The sequence below is a fragment of the Ceratotherium simum genome, chromosome 7 (genome assembly GCF_057802395.1).
Source record: "Ceratotherium simum simum isolate JZ-2026a chromosome 7, ASM5780239v1, whole genome shotgun sequence".
NCBI classification, from domain to species: Eukaryota; Metazoa; Chordata; class Mammalia; order Perissodactyla; family Rhinocerotidae; genus Ceratotherium; species Ceratotherium simum.
The window spans coordinates 27436939-27442525 of NC_141906.1; the positions used below are offsets into that span (position 1 = coordinate 27436939).

Below are 5587 nucleotides of genomic sequence, written 5' to 3' on the forward strand. Positions count from 1 at the left end.
TAAAATTAATTACGTGTTTTCAGGCAACTGGAAGACCATGTGATAAAATTATTATCATTTTTTGGAAGGAACTAAAAGATCTCTAAGTTACTTCCTAATTCTAAAATTCTAGGATTCTACATCACTCTAAAATGTTATAAATGAAGATGTTTAAAGCCGATGTCCTAGGTCACCTTAGAGGAGACCTCCAAAACCAAAGTTGTATTTATTCTTGACCTTCCTGCTGCTACTTTCCTGCCCATGAACACTGGTTTTAAATATAGACTTTCTTGGGTATTTATTTTATTTAAATTATGTCTACTTAAATTTATATTGATGGTGGGCCGGCCCCGTGGCTTAGCGGTTAAGTGCGCGCGCTCCGCTGCTGGCAGCCCAGGTTCGGATCCCGGGCGTGCACCGATGCACCACTTCTCCGGCCATGCTGAGGCCGCGTCCCACATGCAGCAACTGGAAGGATGTGCAGCTATGACATGCAACTATCTACTGGGGCTTTGGGGGAAAAAATAAATAAATAAAATTAAAAAAAATTTATATTGATGGTTATGGCCATAGGGGTGTTATTTTTCTAATAGTGCACTTCCCTGTCTTTCTGTATGCATAACCTTTGAAAAGTTCTTCTTAGTTATCTGATGAGTATGAGTTTTTAATTTTTATTTTTGAAATTATATTTGAATGATGCCAGAAAACTTGAATGAGAAATTGATTTTATTTTACTGAATAAACTTTTCGGTCAAAAATTATAAAGGCAATGGAATGTGAATCATCTTATAATCAGCATACTATTCCATAATACCTATAACACAGTTGAAATTTTCTGCTTGGGGACACTTTCAATAATCTCTCATATATTTAAGATATTAAGTAATTACCACAAGCTTGTTTCTGTGATGTCATTCTATATTGCAGTTGCATAGTATAAGAAAACAATAATGGAGATTATCTAATTCAATCATCCTTAACATTACATTAAATGGCAAGACCCAAGACATGAGGCTATTTTGTGGTTGAACCCAAATTGAGCAGTCTCAGATGCAAGATATGTGGGGATCTCAGTAGCCTGTGAGAGCAGGAATAAGAATTAAGACTGGACAGCAGTCATAGCTTGGAATTAAAAGAAAAGTAGTCAACAGTACAGTGAGTAGTCATAAGAGGGGTCACAAACCAATATTTGGAGCCAGAATGTTCCAATAACTAAGGAGATAAAATTGAGTAGGTATAACACAGCTGCAGGAATATATTCTCTAAATCAAGTGGTTGGAGACATTGTGGTTCTGAATGTTCATGGAGAACCAATGGGATTCCAGCCAATGATTGGGACTATGAGGAAAGTATTCAGTCTTTCAGAAGCCAAAGAGAATAAAATTCAGTGTATGCAGAGCACCACCACATTGGCTTAGTGCAGATCTTAGAAAGACTTTCCACTACGTAGGGGTACTAGGCCACAAGAGTTACAGGAAAGCAGAAAGGAAGGAGAAGACAACTTACAGAGGACCTACCACGCATCACAGTAAATCTCAATTCACACACTGCCTGCTACAAGAGCTGAAAGCTCAAATGTGTTATTTACCTTGATGAAGACATGTTTTGTAAGTGTACTGTTCTGAAGTTATACATAACTAAAAGGTGGCAATGATTGCAATAACAGGTTGGAGAGGGAAGTACTGATATCAGGCCTCTGTACTGTCAATTCACTCTTAGCCCTGAAATTTAACACAGGTGCCAGAAAAAGGACTAATTGCTGAAGGTGATATTACAGAGAATTTTATTTAATAGTTATGTATCAATACAACTACAGTGACAACAGATAAGAAAATAAAAAATCAAGATCAGAAACATAATCCTAGACTAGAAACAACCCTACAAGACAGGGGTAAGATCCATTGACCAAGAAATAATGAATAGAGTATTTTGACTTATATAAAATAGTTTCCTTAAATAAAATTATTTCTTGAAAAGGCTATATATCTTTAAAGTATATAAGTTCAATGATAATGCACTGGTATTAACACAAATGTTCAAACATATGCATTTTGTATTAAATAATAAATCTTACTTTTAAAAGCTAATATTACTTTGAGGTGTCCATTAAATTCTTGGTATTTTCAAATTATTGATCCAGTTCTCTCTTGTATGAGGAGTACAAAGGTTGAGGAGGGAAAATGGTTAGGGTCAAAGTGGAAGATGACAAAAAGTATCCTGAGATTTAAAAAAAAACATGGTCTATTCTTTATTGTGAATCGTCAAAAAATTTTCACGAAGGGTAAGCTCATGGCACGAACGAAAAGAAATAAAAACTGAGAAGCAAAAGGAAGACATTTAGTCCTAAGAATAATCTCCAGTTTGATTTATCTAACTATAGTTAATAGAAATCACAATGAAATTGCTGAATGGTGTTTTCATTTCTCATTCTAGGACATTTTTCCAACAGACTTATTCTTCCATAGAAATCATGTCATCTTTTCCTAACACCACTTCCTCTTCTCTGATCTTTTTGCTGGTAGGAGTTCCAGGACTAGAAGCTGTCCATGCCTGGATCTCCATCCCCTCCTGCTGTCTCTACATAACTGCTCTCTGGGAGTGGTATAATCCTAATCGTCACCATCACCAAATCAAGTCTCCATGAACCTATGTACAATTTCCTCTCTATGCTCTCTGCCACTGACCTGGGCTTGTGTATTTCCACACTAGTCACCATACTGGACCTATACTGGTTCAGTGCAAGACAGATCAGTTTCCATGCCTGTGTTGCTCAAACATTCTTCATTCAACTCTTTACTGTCATGGAGTCTTCAGTACTCCTGGCGATGGCCTTTGACCGCTTCGTTGCCATTTGTAAACCACTGAGATATGCTACCATCTTGACTGATTCTAGAATCCTCAAAGTGTGATTTGCCATCCTTGTCAGGGGCACAGTGATCCTAATGCCTCTGGTCCTGCTTCTTAGACGTCTATCCTTCTGCCAAAGCCATGTGCTCCATCATTCTTACTGTTTCCATCCTGATATAATCCAGCTCTCATGTACTGACAATAAGATCAACAGTGTTTTAGGACTTACTGCCCTCATAGTTACTGCAGGAGTGGACTCCATCTTTATTCTTCTCTCTCATACCCTGATTATTAAGACCATCCTAAACATTGCTTCCCCAGGGGAGCAACATAAGGCCTTTAGCACTTGTATCTCCCACTAAGGTGCCATTGCCATCTTCTACATCCCTCTCATTAGCTTGTGCTTTGTCCACAGGTTTGGGTGAAAGGCACTTCCTTATGTACACACTCTTGTGGCCAGTGTGTATTTGCTTATTCTGCCAGTGATGAATCCCATTACTGATAGTGTGAAAACCAAGCAGATCCTTGAGGCCCTTAAAAAAGTCCTCTTTCATAAGGGATCTAAGGTCTGACTCTAACACCTCTGCAATAAAATCTACTCCTTAGTTATCGCTTCAGAGACCTAGTGTTTAATCAATATGATCTCTCTATCATTACTCAAAATCGAAAAAACTAGGAGATTTGGTGGGGTGGGTGGGAGATGCAGTTTTGCAAAAATTTATTTTTTATTTTCAATAGAACTATTACTAATTTACACTTTAGCATTGAGCAATGAAATGTCCTAATATTATGGATATGTGAGTAAAGTTTTGAAAGCATGAATGACAATGACTAAAATGAACTCTTTGCCCGTTAGATCAAGCCTCCAAAATTATACTGAAAATAATAACTCATATCTTTCTGTCCTATTTTATTTTCTTAAAGTATACTTAATAAAAAGTTATTAAGTTTTGTTTAATCTTTTATTAAATTAGACCCTGTTTTGTATTTTTCTTGCATGTAATTTAATCATCATTGATCATTCTTTCATTTACTGAGTGGCTACTATTGTCAGACACTGCACAATATGATAGGGTGGAAGAGAGAAACAAGATATTTTCATAATTAGTGAAATACTAGATAAAAAAGAAACCAATCAAAATCTGATAGACTATGTGATATCTTAAAATATATATAAACAAAGGGAGTAATAAGAATATATAAGAAGAATGTTTAATCCAACCTGGGGATATCAGGAAACCATCACAATGTATTGTTTGAACTATAAAGTCAAGAATTGGAGAGAGGGCCGGCCCCAGGGCCTAGCGGTTAAGTATGCGTGCTCCACCGCTGGCGGCCCAGGTTCAGCTCCTGGGCGCGCACTGATGCACCGTTTGTCAAGCCATGCTGTGGCCGCGTCCCATATAAAGCAGAGGACGATGGGCATGAATGTTAGCCCAGGGCTAGTCTTCCTCGGCAAAAAGAGGAGGATTGGCATGGATGTTAGCTCAGGGCTGATCTTCCTCACAAAAAAAAAAAAAAAAAAGAATTGGAGAGATAAACTTTCAGAATGGTAGCATGAGATCTGTGGACATGTTCTCCAGCGAAACAATCATAAATAGTGAGAATTATATATAGATATAGGTAGCAACATTTAAATTCTCTAGAAATTGCCCTAAGGGCACACAGCAAATGAAAAACCACTGATTCAAGAGAATCTATTAAATCACTGTAGGAACAGAGTGAGTCTGTGGCACTTGAATCACAGCAGCTTTCGCCTTTCTTTCCCCTACAGTTCAACATATTGATAGCTCCACTCCAGGTAGGTGTGGCCAAGAACACACGGCTTCCTTCCTCACTCTCCCACTCCACCCCCATCCTCACCAGCTCTCAGTCTAAGGCTGTGATATCTTCCAGCAAAGGCAGACCACAGGATTAATCATTTTCCACACAGCAGGTCCAATTGTACAAGCTAAATTCCAAGTAAGCGCAGTCAAGACATCAGTGGCTCTCTTCATCCACCCAGCCCCACTTTTATGGCAGAAGTTCTATCCTAGGCATGGCAGTCAGAGAATACTAGGGCTCCAACCACGTTGTCCCCAGCTCTATTACAAGGCAGAGGATTCATGAGAAGAGATACAAGCTGAAAAGACTATACGTTATCTTGCCTAGTTCCATGCACATAAAACATAGGTTTAACTCCAAGAGAAGTAAATTATAAATCAATAAGAAAAATTTGGAAATTCACAAATATTTGAAAATTAAATAATACACTCCTAAATAGTCAAGGCTCCAAAAATGAAATCACAACAGGAATTAGAAAATACTTTGAGATGAATGAAGATGATCAAATACCAAAATTGAGAGGTGAAGCTAAAGAGTGCTTAGAGGAAAATTTATAGCCATAAATACCTATATTGAAAAAGGAAATATCACAAATCAATTACTAAACTTCCACATTAAGATATTGGGGGAAAAAAAGAGCAAACTAAACTTAAACCAGGCAAAAAGAAGAAAACAATAACAGTTAGATTAGTGATTAGTTTAGTGGGAATTAATGAAATAGAGAATTGAAAAACAATAGGTAAAATCAACAAATCAAGAGTTGATTCTTTGATAACACTGAATTAGTAATTTTAAAACTCACAAAGAAGAAAAACCCAGGTCTAAATGGATTCACTGGTGAATTAAACAAACACCTAAAGAAAAAATAACATCAATTCTTCACAAACTCTTCCAAAAAACAAAAGAGGACAGAACACACCCCAACTCATTCTATGAA

The 5587-nt window shown here is 37.2% G+C and overlaps 1 pseudogene; it reads left to right on the forward strand.

Annotated features, from left to right (window-relative positions):
- Positions 1-2449: 2449 nt before the first annotated feature.
- LOC101401504 (olfactory receptor OR51C1-like) lies at positions 2450-3398 on the forward strand (annotated as a pseudogene).
- The last annotated feature ends 2189 nt before the right edge of the window (positions 3399-5587 follow it).